General features: G+C 41.0%; 1 protein-coding gene across 1 annotated transcript in view; it reads left to right on the plus strand.

Annotated features, from left to right (window-relative positions):
* The window catches only part of LOC122559137 (cadherin-related family member 4-like), a 327,985-nt gene that overhangs the window by 71,679 nt on the left and 241,483 nt on the right, over positions 1-14,823 (plus strand). The window lies entirely within an intron of this gene.

Consider the following 14,823-nt stretch of genomic DNA (forward strand, 5'->3'; position numbering starts at 1 on the left):
AGCATCTACCAACATTGTTAGAAGATCCCATGATCCACGATGTGTGGTCTCTGATTCTGCTTCACTACCTCTGCCCTCAGTTAAGAACAGTGACAGAGAGCATATTGAGACCTTTCTCTCATTCTCACCCAAATTAAAAAGTCTGTCACATATCACTGATGCTGCAGCCATCCTCTAAGATCCCTGTCACACAGTGACCTTGTGAAGTCCCAATTCCACTGCACTTGAATAGGAAATCACATCATCAGAAAACAAAAATCAGGTCTTAGAATGCCCTAACAAAGCAATGTTCTCAATGATAAAACACACAACCCCTTAATGACATGGATACTTCCAGTAAGAGCTATTTAAAGGGAGCAAATCTGTAGTTTTAACTTTGAAACATTACTAACTTTAGTCCAAGGACATAATAACCTGCAATTATTGACTGCAGTTTGTTTATTGAAAAGTCAAAGTGAAGGCTCAAGGTCTATAGTAAAGAATATCAAAGCATTCAAAACAATGGGAGAACAAAGAGCTAAGTTAAGAATTGTCAGTAATGTCAAATTTAGTTTTACATGTGGTTTAATGATAACACACTGGCCTCTCCAGAAACCTATAAATAATCTAAGTTGATGCTCTCGGTGGATGTTAACTACACAAATAGGTGAATTGTGTCGAATGGAGGTCAAATTGTTGAAAATTTGAATCCTGAATTTAGGTGGGTTAGCTATGCTAAATTACCTCAGAATGTCCAGGGATGTGTAGGTTAGGTGCATTAGCCATGGTAAATGTGGGGTTACAGGTACAGCTGGGTCTGGGGAGAATGCTTTTCAGAGGGTTGATGCAGACTCGATGGGCTGAATGGCCTCTTTCCACACTTGAGGGATTCTATGATTCTATGAATCAAACCATTCTCCAGCCAGCCTAATTCTGGTCTTAATGTACGTGAAGTGGAACCAAGCAGCAAAGCTGCTCCCTGGAGACAAGGTGATTTTTGAAATATTCCAATGTCTGCTGAGAAACCCCTCCAGCTACAGGGAGGTGAAAATCATTAGGTCTTGGAACTGACTGTGTTTTCAAGTTAAAATCCGACACCATGCTGGGAAATGTGGATCTTTAGGCTTACCATATACTATCAGGAAGACTTATTCCCAATGGGTCATGAAGTTAAATTCCTCCTTCAAAATAATATGGGAGGATTGCTACATTGTCAGAAGGTAGACTCCTTCCAGGGAGCTGAGGGCCCCTCAGATTAACGTAAAATACTTAAATGCACTGCATCTGTTGAAGAACAGGTGAGTTTTCTCCAGGGTCCTATGTAATATTTATTGATAATCCAACAACACTGAAACAGTTTTGTCATGGTCTATCTCATTGCTGTTTGTGGGATTTTGCTGTCCGCATGTTACAGCAGTGAGTACATTTCATCAAAAAAAGACACTGAATGGCTTCCCAAAATCCTGAGATTGTGAAAAGTGAATAATTGCAAATTCTGTCTTTTTCAAATTGACAAGGGAAGGGAAGAAAGTGGGAGTTACAAAAATAGAGGGGAGTACAGTTTTGATTTTAATATGTCATGCAGACAGGAAGAAGAGAGAGTTGAACAATTAACTTGGAATTAGACAGAAACAGGAGAAGAACAATCAGGGAAGTGATCACATCCATGTTAATAAACCATGGCGAGGTCACAGTGAGGAAATCTGTGGCGCTTGTGGAGATTAAACAACACCTGTCATAATGTAAGTTACTGATATTAATTTTAGTTTACATCATTGTTATTAATACAACTGGGGAATATATCTGCCTCAAACCACATTAATTTATATTGCTTTTTATTAAATACATATAAATCCAAAGCTTAATAAAACATCAATATTTGTTGCCTTTTTGATGTATATACTAACTCTGCCAGTTGGCTGGAGAAGTAGCTTTTCTTTCATATAAGACCATCACTGGTAAGGCCAACAATTATTGCCCTTTCCTTATTGGTGGTGATGGTGAGCTGTTTTCTTCAGCAGTTTTTGGAGTACTGTATAAGGACATTCTGAGCGCTGTTAGGAAGGCAATTCCAGGATTTTGACCAATTGGCAATGGAGGAACAACAAGTCAAAATGATGAGTGTCTTGATGGTGAGCTTGCATTTGGTGGCATTCCCATATATCTTCTCTCCTTGTCCTAATAGGTGGTAGAAGCCACAAAATGGAAGGTGTTGTCAAAGGAGCCTTTGCGACCTGCTACAGTGAATTTTGTAAGCTGTGCACACAGCTGATACTGTGTGTCGGTGGACAAGGCAGTGAACATTGAAGATGATGGATAGGGTAATGTTCAAATGATGGATGATGCCGTAAGTGTGTTGCTGGAAAAGCACAGCAGGTCAGGCAGCATCTGAGGAGCAGGAGAGTCGATGTTTCAGGCAAAAGCCCTTCATCAGGAATGAGGCTTGTGAGTCACATGGGTGGAGAGATAAATGGAATGGGGCTGGGGTTGGGGGGAAGGTAGCTGAGAGCTGAGAGTGGGGGTGGATAGAGGTGAGGGTAATGGTGATAGGCCAGAGAAGAGGGTGGAACGGATGGGTGGGAAGGAAGATGGACAGGTAGGACAAGTCATGACGGCGGTGCCGAGTTGGAAGGTTGGATCTGGGATAAGGTGGGGGATAAGAAATTAGGAAACTGGTGAAATCCACATTGATCCCCTGTGGTTGGAGGGTCCCAAGGTGGGTGATGAGGCGTTCTTCCTCCAGGTGTCACGTGGTTAGGGAGTGGCAATGGAAAAGGCCCAGGACTTGCATTTCTTTCACAGAGTGGGAGGGGGAGTTGAAGTGTTTGGCCATGGGATGTTGGGTTTGGTTGGAGCAGGTGTCCTGGAGATGTTCTCTGAAGTGTTCTGCAAGTAGGCGTCTTGTCTCCCCAATGCAGAGAGCAACAGACACATATGTGGAAGTGCAGGTAAAACTCAGATGAATGTGGAAGGCTCCTTTGGGGCCTTGGACGGAGATGAAGGGGCGCAGGTTTTGCAATGCCTGCGGTAGCAGGGGAAGGTGCTGGTAGAGGATGGTGGGTTCATGGGGGGCATGGACCTGACAAGAGGGTTGCGGAGGGAATGGATTTTACAGAACACAGATAGGGGTGCAGAGGGAAATGCATCACTGGGGGTAGGGGCTGTCTGTATGTGGCAGAAATGGCAGAGAATGATGCGATGTATACAGAGATTGGTGAGGTGGAAGGTAAAGGCCAGGGGGTTCTGTCCTTGTTGTGGTTGGAGGGGTGGGGTGTGAGAGTGGAGGTGCAGGATGTGGATGAGATGCACTGGAGGGCATCATCGACCACATGGGAGGGGAAATTCTTTGAAGAAGGAGGCCATCTGGTGTTGACGATGTTGAGTTCCTGAATATTACAGGAGCTGCACTTATCCAGGTAAGTGGGGAAAATTCCATCATACTCCTGACTTGTGACTTGTTGATCAATGACAGGCTCTGGAGGGACTGAAGGTGAACTACTTGCTACGGAATCCCTAGCCTCTGGCCTGCTCTTATAGCTGCAGTATTTATATGATGTGACTAGCTCAGTGTTTAGCCAAAGGTAGTTGCCAGGGTAGTGGCTGCTACATGAGTATTAGATGCCTTAGGCAAATATTGCAGCTTTTCCATCAACACAAACCACAATTGATTCTTAAAACAGAATATTGTGCATTAATATGAATACAATTTATAATTTTATAATTATTTTACATGAGAAAGGAAAATGGGATAATTCTGTTTGTATCATTGTTCTAAGATTTTTGCCGGACACGAACTGGAAGAAATTCATATAATAACGTATTATATGGCTCATAGGATGTGGAGAAAGTGAGGATTGCAGATGCTGGAGATCAGAGCTGAAAATGTGTTGCTGGAAAAGCGCAGCAGGTCAGGCAGCATCCAAGGAGCAGGAGAATCGACTTTTCGGGCAGAAGCCCTTCTTCAGGAATGAGGAGGGTGCACCATCATTCCTGAAGAAGGGCTTATGTCCGAAACGTCGATTCTCCTGCTCCTTGGATGCTGCCTGACCTGCTGCGCTTTTCCAGCAACACAGTTTTCAGCTCATATGATGTGGTCCCATTTTCCTTCCCCACTTATGTGCATTTTACATAAACAATCATCGTTAGAATAGAGATGGCTAAATTAAATTAGATTCTCTATTATTTGCCAGTTTGCAGTTTTCGAAGTCATGTGGATTTACAAATTTGCAAAACTTACATGAACAGAAGGAGAAAAATGAAACTTTGAGAAGACTGCAGTATAAATCTAAATGAATGTCAGCCCATGTGGATGTATATAAATAGATCTAAGCCCTACATTCCCACTGCTGAAATTTGTTAGTTTACTTATATTGTTCTGTATCTCATTCACTCTGGTTTACTGGTTCACTCTGGCCTAGATCTGATGTGAGCAAATCTAAATAAATGATGAGCAGAATTCAGTTATCCCAAATGTGCAGCTAGTTTGCTCCTTTTTCTTTTGGAATGGGAACAAGGAGAGATCTGGAGGGTCAAAATGAAAGTTAAGCAACCTGCTTGACTGCCAAATCCCAGCGGTTGACCTCCACCCCACTCCATGCCCAAGTCTTTCCTTTCTTCCCTTTCTAAGCCCTCTACTCTTTCCTGCCTGATCAACTACACAGGCTCTAATCAACTCTGATTTAAAATCTCAATCAATGTCCTCTTTAGACTGGGACAGAACAGGAAGTAATGAATAACCCAGGAGGTGTGGAATTAATTGGATAGCGGTGCAGGCAAAAGGGCTTCCATTTGAGCTATGTATTCTTTGATTCTATCAGGAAGTGAGCAGTGCTGTAGTTGAACAGACTGCAGTGCATTCGATGCTTGGACATAATTGATACTAAAATATTCAACTATAGACAATCTATTTTTGCAACCCTAACTAGGAAGAGACTTAACAGTTATTCAATTGCGCTTTGGAATACTATACACACATCAGTTTTGCAGCTATTGGTTTCCCTCTTTGTCATGCAAAACATAGCCTCACTTTCAAGGGGCAATAACATCTGGGAACTGATGATATGGTGTTCCAGAAATTGAACCACTTAGCCACAACAAGGAGTTCACCCTGACGACTAGAAAACCATTTGGGATCAGTGGAATATTAACAGTTGTGGGATTGGCAATGTTTCGGAATTATGCCATAAGGGAGCTAAGGCGCCTTTAAGGCAGCCCATACTGAGGCACTGTGAGTATAGGAGCTGAGAATTATCTCAATGCTGTCAACACAGCAGTAATATGTAAACAAAGAAATAGGAATAGACCACTGAATCTCTGAGGTTGCGGCTGATCTGCAGCTGAACGCTCATATCTGTTTTTGTTCCATGCTCCATAATATTTTTGATTAGCAAAGATGTATCAATGTCAGATTTCAAACTAGTAATTGACTCAGTATAGAATGCCTTTTCCAGCAGACAATCCCAAATTTCTACTGTGCCGTGTGTGCAGTAGTATTTCCTGATATGCAAAGTAATATCAAAGTCCCCTTTATGACCAATTGCTTTCTGTACAGAAAGCCCACAACTAAATATACTGGCTTCACAGCTCCATAAAGTTTATACTGTCTTGCTCTTGGGTATCTGACTTTGGCAGCAGCTCAGATCTACCCATTTTGGAAGGTGAGTTTGAGCAGAGTGCAGGTCACAAAAACCCATCACTTTTACTGAAGTGTTCAATGTCTTAGGTGTCACAGCGCAGCTTTAAACAGAGGAAGTATCAACAACATGAATGTGGGAACTAATCACCTGTCTCATTATGGAACATATGACAAACTAATCCAAGCAAAGGTCGGGTTCCATCATTGTCATGGGGTTGGGTATCTTCACTGCTAATTGCCATGGGCCAGCAAGCCATTTGAGTGGCCTCTACAAAGACTTCAGGTAACTGGAAGGCACATACAGCAGGAGCGTTTCTGAGGAATTCCCAGACTGACATCATTGAGGTGTTAGGGATAAAAATCAAAGGCATAAATGAAGCTTCATGCAGAATAATAGAATCCTTACAATGTGAGAAGAAATCTTTCAGCCCATTGAGTCCACATCGACTCTCCAAAGACCATCTCACCCAGACACGACCCTTGCCCGTATCCCCATATTCCAGCATTTACCATAGCTAATCAACCAAGTCTCCACATCTCTGGATACCACAGACAATTTTAGCATGGCCAATCCACCTAACCTGCACTTCCCTGAACAGTACAAACAATTTTAACATGGCCAATCCACCTAACCTGTACATCTTTGGACTGTGGCATGTCACTGTACATGGAATCATTTTCAGAATAACAATGAAAGACCAATTCCCATTTACAGAAGTGAAAGGCATTCTGTCCACAAGGATCAATTCAATTCCCATCTTTGAACTGGCCTCCAGTGCCATATTTGCAGAAAATCAGGAATATATGACTCTTATATCAACACTGGGACACGTGGAACAGGAGTAAATCATCCAGATCTTACACCCTGCCCAAAATTAATATAGACCATAACTGATGTACATCTAAACCTTATTTACCTATTTAACCTCTATAACACCTGATACTCTGATCTCATAAATATTTATGCATTTATGCCTTGCAATTAACAATTGCTGCAACATGTACATCCAGTGAAACTGAGTTTTGTGACAAGGAACTTCCTGATTTCACTCTTGAACAGCTTGACTGCAACTTAAGACCTAGATTCTGTATTGCCACTAACACCTGTGTCCCCACCTTCCTGTCTGTCTTTATGTATTTCCCACAATACAGGGCTGGGTAAGGTGCCCACTAATCTACCTGCCCTAAGTCTGCTGAGGCTCTTAATTGCCTCTTACTCAGCACTTTATTGCATTATTTCAGTCATTAATAGTTTAGGCCTTAGTAAATATCCTTGAAAGATTCAAATAGTCATTCCTGCTAGATTGAGTATATTTACATTATCCTTACTTTCACTCTATTACTGCCCACGTCACCTGTAACCTGGTGAGTAATTTGATTTCAATTCCATGAGCTTTAGTTTCAGCTAACAGTCTCTTATTGATTTTTTTCTAGAAGTCCACACAAACTGTATGTCTTGACATTCACCTATGTACTAAAGTTACTTCCTCAGAAAAAAATTCTTAGGCTTTATATATCTAACCTGGCCTTCCTCCGATCAGCTCAATTTCTCTAAGTGTTCTTTCACCCTGTCTTCAATTATAGATTCCAATAACTTTCCCACAGTGAATGTTAGACTAACAGTCCATAATTTCCTGGGGAGGTTTTTTCATTTATTTTTAAGTAATAGAATTGTATTTCCAACTGAAAGGATCAATTGCAGAACCAAGAGAACACTATGAAACTATGGTTAAAACACCTGCAATATTTTTAACTTTAAAATCCTGAGGTGAAAATTGTGATTGTCAGTCTTCAGTTCCAATGCTTTTCCAAATATTGTTTTCTTGTTTATGATAACTTGAATTAGTTCTGATCCTTGAAAAAAATATTTATTTACCTGGCAGGTTAGGTATATGATCCACTTCCTTTACTTTGAATACAGACACAAATTATTTAATAATTACCTGCTAACAAGTTTACACTATTTCCCCATCTCTTCTTATAAGAAACACATCATCATGTTAATTCAAACCTTCCCTTCATCATAATGGTTTACTTTGTGTTTATTCACAGGATGTCTGGTCATACCAGCTTTTATTGCTCATCCCTAATTGCCTTTGAGGAGGTATCTTCTTAAACCTTTCCTGTCTGTGTGGAGGAGAGACAGGTACAATGCTGTAAGCATTCCAGGATTTTGATCTAACAACAGTGAAGGATGGACGTACAATTCCAAGTCAAGATGGTGAGTGGCTTGTTGGGGAACTTGCAGGTCATGGTGGTCCTCGTTTTCCTCTTAGTGGAGGAAATTAAGGGTTTGACAGGTACTCTCAAAGGAACCTTGGTACGATACTGCAGTGCAATTTGTAGAGGAACACACTACCATCAATGTCAGTGCTGAAGTGAGTGACTGTTTAAGGTTTTTGGGGTACCAATCAAGTCAGCTACTTTGTCCTAAACTGTATCAAACTTGTTGAGTGTGATTGGAGCTGCACTCATCCAGACAAGTGGGGAGTATTCCATTATACTGCTGACTTGTACTTTGTTGATGGTGAACAGGCTTTGAGGAGTCAAAGGTGAAGGTTACCTGCTGCAGAATTCCAGGCCTCTTATCTGCTTGTGTAGCCAATGTAATTATATATTGTGTCCAGTTCAGTTTCTGATCAACGGAAACCCCAGGATTGTGATATTTTGGAAATTTAGCAATGATAACAGCATTGAATGTCAGGGGTGATGGTTAGCTCTCTCCTGTTGGAGTTGGTCATTGTTTGGCACCTACGTCAGCCCAAACTTGAATACAAAGAACAAAGAACAAAGAAAATTTACTAACCAGGAGAACTTCGGCCCTCCAAGTCTGAGCCAATCCAAATCCACTGTCTAAACCTATCGCCCAATTCCTAAGCATCTGTATCCCCCTGCTCCCCATCTACTCATGCATCTGTCCAGACGCATTTTAAATGAAACTACCGTGCCTGCCTCTACTACCTCTGCTGGCGTTCCAGGCACCTACCACCCTCTGTGTAAAATATTTGCTGCATATATCCCCCTTAAACTTTTCACCTCTCAATTTGAACGCATGATCTCTTGTTATTGAATCCCTCACCCTGGGAAAAAGCTTAGCTCTATCCGTCTGTCTATACCCTTCATGATTTTGTAGACCTCAATCAGAGACCCCCTCAAATTCCTTTTTGCTCATGAAAATAATCCTAACTTACTCAACCTCTCTTCATAGCTAGCACCTTCCATACCAGGTAACGTCCTCGTAAACCTTCTCTGCACCATATTGACAATGTTGACCAAATCTGTGTATACTGTACATAGACATCAGCTGCTTCAGTTGCTAAGGAATCATAAATGGTTCTGAACATTGTGCAATCATCAGTAAATATTCCCATTTCAGCATTTAGGCTGAAGGGAGGATCATTACTGAAATAGCTGAGGATGTTTAAGGTTAGGACAGTACCCTGAGGAACTCCTGCCGTGATATATCGGGACACCAATATTTTCCTTTGTGTTATGTATGACTCCAACCAGTGACTTCCTCATTGTGACTGATGCCAGTATACTGGAGCTCTTCAATGCCACATTCAAACTAATACAGCCTTGGTGTCTAGGCTGTCACTGTCACTTCCCCTCTGGAGTTTAGCTCTTATACCCATATTTGAACCAAGGTTTTAATGAGGTCATGAGTTGAGTGGCCCTGGCATAATCCAAATTGAGCGTCAGTGAGTAAGTTGTTGCTGAATAAGTACTGTTTGATAGCGCTGTTGCTAACACCTTCCATCACTTTACTGATGAGTAACTGATGGGCAGGATTTGTTGTAATTCTTTGTGGAGAGGACATAGCTGGCAATCTTTTACATTGCAAGGTCGATGCTAATGTTGTAGCAGCACCAAAACAGTTGTCTAAGGTTTCATTTAGTTCGGGTTGATTATTCAATGCCAGAGCATGAAAGATGTCAAGGTCCATAACCTTTGCAGAATATACTGCCATCAGCCATTTCTTGATGTCAAATAAAGTGAATCAAATTGGCTGAAAATTGGCAGGCATGACAAACACAGAGAATGCTGGAGAAATTGCAAGCCTGGCAACATCTGTGGAGACTGAAACAGAGTGAATGTTTCAAGTCTGGTCTGACTTCCACAGAAGCATCTGGACTTCTGGAGGAAGTTAAGACAAATCATCCACTCAGCACTCACAGGGTAATGGAGTTATACAGCATGGAAACAAATCCTTCTTCCAACTCGTCCATGCCAACCAGATATCTCAAATTGACCTAGTCCCATTTTCCAGCATTTGACCCATATCCCTCTAAACTCTTCCTGTTCATATATCCAACCAGATACCTTTTAAATTATGTCATTGTACCTGCCTCCACCATTTCCTCTGAGAGTTCATTTCATACATGCACCACCCTCTGCGTGAAACACACCCACTGAATGCAACGTTTCTAAAATCTAGAGTCTTAGGAGTGGTATTAAATTGCTTCTTTTCAACATTGAATTTGACCATATAGTGACCATTGTTAGATAACTGTTTCCTTACTGTTAATAAGTCTTTAATAATTACTGCAGCATTTTGCTCTTGAAAGTTATCAAAATTTACTCCCAACCTTCATGAAAAATAAAGTCTCCCATTAAAACATTTCTGTTGTTGCCACATACCATTCTAATTATTTAATTCAGTACATTATGTCCTCAAAAAGTCTGTATATAATTCTCATTACAATTTTAGGTCCTGTCTTATTGTACAGTTCTAACCAGAGTCTCAACTGATTGTTTCCTGTAACCTATGTCCACCCTTCCTAATGTTGTAATAGTATCTTTAAAAATAAAGATTCTCCTCTTCCAGTTTCACTATCCTTCCTAGGTAGATGGAAGAGTGTAAGGGAGAGGTAAAAAGGGTGCCAAACTGTTTAGCTATGTATGACAAAGGCATTAGAAAGTTGATAAAGTGAAATGTGGATAGGCAAAATGTTCAGAGATATGGTGGAGACAGTGAAGAGTTGACTAAAGATTGGAGATTGCCATGAAGAATTATGTTTTTCTAGTTTCTGTGGGGGTTGGCTTAATTTAAGAAGACAAACAAAGACATACAGCAGATGTAGTTGCAGACACAGTTGAGAAGGGTGCCTCATGAACAATGATTACAGTGTGCCATTTTGGAGAAATTATTTTTAAATGGTTTCCTGTCAATGGCATGAGTTTCTGGAGCACTAGACAGTGATGTAGAAAATACATGGAAATGTAAGAACAGGAGGAGATCATTTACTTTCCAGAATAATGAAATTGTGGCTGAACTGCAACCTAATTTAATGTGCTCCTCTTTATTCTATATCCCTCAATATCTTTGGTTTAAAAAAATCTGCCAGTCTCATATTTAGAGTTAATGATTGATCGAGTATCAATTGGAATTTATGGAAGAGCATTCCAATATTTTGTTCCAAATCCAGAAAGATCTTCCACCAAGTTTTAGATGATGTTCCCTAATCCAAACAATTAGGAATGTGGTGCGGACATCTTTATCCAACTGGCTTCCTTTAATATCTGGAAAACTTCCATCAAATCACTCCTTAGCCTTGTGAAATCCAGAAAATTTGCCCCATGTTAGTTCCTGTAATCTTAGTTTTGTATAATCTGACCTTTGGAGTTCGGAGGTCATATCTGGTACTGTTAATATAAAGTGTTAAGAGGACCAAGAAGTGTGGCTAATCAAAGAAATAGAAATAATGGAAAACAAATTTTTCCAATAATGTATAGAGGAGGAGGGAAAATCTACTTATAATAGTCTCTAACTCATTAATTAAAAGTCACAACTTACAACAACTGGAAAGTGAATACAGACTGGCTACCTTCAAGTTTGAGACACTTTTTACTGCAGAGCAAATTCAGCCCCTTCTCCTCCAGGGGTCAGTTGGTTTCTGCCAAAACATTCAAACTCTCATGCTGGTCAACTACCTGGGAGCCAATCACATAGATGATGGCAGGCAAAACTCCATTCATATACACTCTAGCTTGTCTGCAAACTAGGTATTTAGAATGAGTGTCAGGTGACTTACTTTTAAAAAGTGCAGCAATGCTTGGTTTTTAAACCAGCTACTTTCCCATTTTAGTTGACAATCAAAAATACAAACAATTCAAAAGATATAGTCTTTTAGTATTTATGATACTAAAACAGTGCAGTTCCCAAGATATAAATTTCAAAGGAGGATATTAGGAGATTGTGCGCTTAAACGTCTCATTCAGTGAGATGAGATTTTGATCGATTGCAAGCAGATCATTTATGTCAGAAGATGTTTTATTGCTGCTGTAAGTTTAAATATAATGAAAGATGTCAAGATTGAAGCTAGGGCAAGAGGACCATCTCATTATGAGAAGACAAAGTGTGTATTAGATCAGGCACGTAACAAATGAGGTGGATTTGATCAAAAGCTTCCATAAGACTATAGCAAATAGGAACAGGAGTAGGCCGATCGGCCTCTTGAGCCTGTTCCACCACTCAATAGGAACATGGTGATCCAACATTCCTCACATCCACTTTCCTGCCTTTTACCTTAACTCTTGATTCCCCTATGGACCAAAAATCTATCTATCTCAAGACTCATATACACAAGGACTCTGATCCTACAGGTCTTTGTGGCAAGGAGTTCCAAATATTCAGAACCTCTGAAAGAAGAAATTCCTCCTCATCAAGGTCTTACATTGGTACCCCTTTATTCTAAGACTACAGCCTTGGTCCGAGGCTCTCCCATGAGGGGAAACATCCTGCCAACATTTATCCTGTCAAATCCCTTAACAAATCCTATACATTTCAATGAGATCACCTCTCATTCCTCTAAACTCCAGAGAGTAGAGTCCCGACCTGTTTAATCTTTGCTCTTAAGACAATCCCTCCATAACAGGTATCATCCTAATGAACCTTCTCTGAACGGCTTCCAATGAAAGTATATATTTCCTTCATGAGGCAACCAAAACTGCTCACAGTACTCCTGGTGTAGTCTCACTAGCACCTTGCACAGTTGTATAAGGCTTCCCTATGCTTATTCTCCACCCTGGAAATAGGGGCCAACATTCCATAAAACTATAAGACATAGGAGCAGAAATTAGGCTATTCAGCCCATTGTGTCTGCTCTGCCATTTAATCATGACTCATAAGTTTCTCAACCCCATTCTCCTGCTATCGTCTTGTAGCCCTTGATCTCCTTGACACTCAAGGACCCATCTATCTCAGTCTTAAATCTATTGAATAACCTGGTCTCCTCAGCCTTCTGTGGCAATGAATTCCATAGATTCCCCACTCTCTGGCTGAAGAAGTTTCTCCTTATCTCCATTCTAAAAGGTCCCCCTTTACTTTAAGGTTGGGCCCTCAGGTCCTAGTCTCTCCTACCAATGGAAATATCTTCTCAACATCTACTCTGTCCAGGCCATTCAGTATTCTATACATTTCAATTAAATCACCCTTCATCCTTCTAAGCTCCATCGAATATAGACCCAGACTCCTCAAACTTTCATCATATGTTAAGCTTTTAATTCCTGGGACCATTCCCACGAATGTCCTCTGAACATGCTCTAGCACCAGTCCATCCTTCATGAGATATAGGGCTCAAAACTACACACAATATTCCAAACGTGGTCTGACCAGAACCTTATAGAGCCTCAGAAGTATATCCCTGCTTTTATATTCAAGCCATCTCAAAATATATGCCATCATTGCATTTGCCTTCCTAACTACTGCCTCAACCTGCAAGTTTACCTTGAGAGAATCCTAGACTAGAACTCTCAAGTCTCTTTGCACTTCAGACTTCTAAATTTTATCCCCATTTAGAAAATTGTCCATGCCTCTATTCTTGCTACCAAAATGCATGACCTACACTTTCCCATGTTGTACTCCATCTGCCACTTCTTTGCCCACTCTCCTAACCTGTCCAAATCCTTCTGCAGCCTCCCCACTGCCTCAATGCTACCTGTCCCTCCACCTATCTTTGTATCATCTGCAAATGTAGCCAGAATGCCCTCAGATCCTTCATCTAGATCATTAATGTATGAAGTGAAAAGTTGTGGCCCCAACTCTGAGGCTTGTGAAATACCACTTGTTCACCACAGGCTGTCATCCTGAGAAGGAATCTTTTATCCCCACTCTCTGCTTTCTGCCAGATAGTCAGGCTCCTATTCATGCTAGCACCTTGCCTCTGACACCCTGGACCCTTATCTTGCTCAGTAGGCTCCTGTGCAGCACCTTGTCAAAGGCCTTCTTGAAGTCCAGGTAGATAACATCATTGGTTCTGAAAATGTGTTGCTGGAAAAGCGCAGCAGGTCAGGCAGCATCCAAGGAGCAGGAGAATCGATGTTTCAGGCATAAGCCCTTCTTCAGGAACATCATTAGTTCCTCAAAGAATTCTAGCAGATTTGTCAGGCATAACCTCCCTTTGATGAAACCATGCTGACTTTGTCCTATTTTACCATACACTTCCAAGTATTCAGAAACCTCATCCTTCACAATGGATTCTGGGATCTTACCCACGACTGAGGTTAGGCTAATTGGTCTGTAATTTTCCATTTTTTGCCTGACTCCCTTTTTAAGCAGGGATGTCATGTTAGCATTTTCCAGTCCTCTGGGACCCTTCCTAATATTAGTGATTTCTGAAAATCATCACTAATGCCTCCACTATCTCTTCAGCTATCTGCCTTAGAACTCTGGAATGTAGTTTATCTAATTGAGGTTATTCACCCACTTTCAGGCCAGTCAGTTTTTCTGGAACCTTCTCCTTGGTGATGGCCACCACACTCAGCTCTGCCCCCTCACTCTCTTGAATTTTTGGGATACTACTCGTGTCTTCCATTGTGAAGACTGATGTAAAGTAATTATTCAATTCCTCAGCCATATCATTTTTCCCTACTACTATCTCTATAGCGTCACTGCCAGCAGCCCAATGTCTACTTTTGCCTCTCTTTTGACCTTTATATATCTAAAGAAACTCTTATAGTTTTCCTTTATATTACTGGCCAGCTTACCCTCATATTTAATCTTCTCCCTCCTTTTCCTTTCTTTGTTGCCCTCTGTTGGTCTTTATAAGCTTCCCAATCCTCTGGTTTCCCACTGCCCTTCACCACATTATATGCTTTCTCTTTTGCTTTTATGCTATCCCTAACTGCCCCAGTCAGCCATGGTTGCCTCAGCCCCCTGTACCATGCTTCTTTTGCATCAGGATGAATCTCTGCTGTGTCTCCTGAAT

This window comes from Chiloscyllium plagiosum, unplaced genomic scaffold, assembly GCF_037043375.1.
Source record: "Chiloscyllium plagiosum isolate Xiang-an unplaced genomic scaffold, Cpla_swu_hap1 HiC_scaffold_14, whole genome shotgun sequence".
NCBI lineage: Eukaryota > Metazoa > Chordata > Chondrichthyes > Orectolobiformes > Hemiscylliidae > Chiloscyllium > Chiloscyllium plagiosum.